This window comes from Triticum aestivum, chromosome 3A, assembly GCF_018294505.1.
Source record: "Triticum aestivum cultivar Chinese Spring chromosome 3A, IWGSC CS RefSeq v2.1, whole genome shotgun sequence".
Classification (NCBI taxonomy): Eukaryota; Viridiplantae; Streptophyta; class Magnoliopsida; order Poales; family Poaceae; genus Triticum; species Triticum aestivum.
Genome location: NC_057800.1, coordinates 548064273 through 548066224, shown reverse-complemented (window position 1 = coordinate 548066224; position 1952 = coordinate 548064273).

Genomic DNA, 1952 nt, shown 5'->3' with positions numbered 1-1952 from the left:
GTCAACTAGTAATGGCGCACCACACCCACGGTGCGCCATTAGTAACAAATTTTGTTTTTTTTCAAAACTTCTAATGGCGCATCGCACACCAGGTGCGCCATTAGTAATATATTAATAATGGCGTACCTGTATGTGGTGCGCCATTGCTATATTCTAATGGCGCACCACACACATGGTGCGCCATTAGTGTCCATTTCATCTATAGCCGTTTTCCTAGTAGTGTGCATGGAAGTAAGCAGTATTTCTATCACCCTCCTTAATGTTCCTATCTCTAGACCTTTGTTTGGCTTTGATTTCTTCTTGAAGCCAAATTTTCTTGAGCTCTCCATGGAGAAAGTTTAATCTATTAGTCTCAGCCTCAGAGAGGTCAGTGGTTTCTGCCTTAATATCTAGAGAAGCCTTTTGTATCTTCTAATATTAGCTTCCTCATTGGAGTTCCACCCTTTGGTAGTTCTTCTAAATCTCCTGATTTTGATCTGCCAATTTTCTAGGGGGCAGCTGCTCCGAGTAGGCTCATTCCATATTTTCCTGACTAGCTCAGTAAAATCTTCTCTAAGCAACCACCACTTTTCAAATTTAAAACTATTGCTCTTTGGAGTTTGGTTAAGACTAGAGTCCCAGAGCAAAGGAGTGTGGTCACTACCACATCTGTGCAGAGCTCTACAACTAGAAAGGCGAAATAAACTATCTAATTCCGTGTCACAGAAAATTCTGTCAATGGTGGACATAATCAAGTAAGTCTACTTGATTATTGGCCCAGGTAAATTCCCTAGAAGAAAGTTTAATTTCAAGCAAGCTCCAGATCTCAATCCAGGCATTGAAGCAGTCACTCCATTTATGATTAATGGAACCATTGCTTTTATCTGTAGCATTCCTAACTAAATTAAAATCCCCTCCAATCAGGGTGGGAATGTGAGTATCTAGAAATAAGGTATGAAGTTCAGAAATAAAAGCTTCTTTGCCTTCCTCATAAGGAGAGCCATAAACAGTGATAATCCTAAAGGTTTGACCAGTAGTTTTCAAATTAACTAAACAACTAACAGAAAAGTCTAGGTGTGGGAGTCCTGGATTAGGGGGTCTCCGGACAGCCAGACTATATCCTTTGGCCGGACTGTTAGACTATGAAGATACAAGATTGAAGACTTTGTCTCGTGTCCAGATGGGACTCTACTTGGCGTGGAAGGCAAGCTAGGCAGTACGGATATGTATATCTCCTCCTTTGTAATTGACCTTGTGTAACCCTAACCGTCTCCGGTGTCTATATAAACTGGAGGGTTTTAGTCCGTAGGACAACATATAATCATACCATAGGCTAGCTTCTAGGGTTTAGCCTCTCTTATCTCGTGGTAGATCTACTCTTGTAATACCCATATCATCAATATTAATCAAGCAGGACGTAGGGTTTTACCTCCATCAAGAGGGCCTGAACCTGGGAAAAACATCGTGTCCCCTGCCTCGTGTTACCATCCGCCTTAGACACACAGTTCGGCACCCCCTACCCGAGATCCGCCGGTTTTGACACCGACATTGGTGCTTTCATTGAGAGTTCCTCTATGTTGTCGCCGTTAGGCTTGATGGCTCCTACTATCATCGATGGCGATGCAGTCCAGGGTGAGACTTTTCTCCCTGGATAGATCTTTGTGTTCGGTGGCTTTGCACTGCGGGCCAATTAGCTTGGCCATCTGGAGCAGATTGAAAGTTACGCCCCTGGCCCCCGGGTCAGGTTTGGAAGCTTAAACTACACGGCCGATATCCGCGGAGACTTGATCTTCGACGAATTCGAGCCTCTGCCTTCTGCGTCACGCGGTCACGATGAGTACGATTTAGCTCTACCATCAGACAGTGTTAAGAAGATCGTACCGGCAGCCGCCCCGACTCTCATTTCGGAGCCAGTTGTGCCTTCCGCGGACGGGTGGATGGACCCCGCCACGGAGGCCTTACCCTCAGCGGCG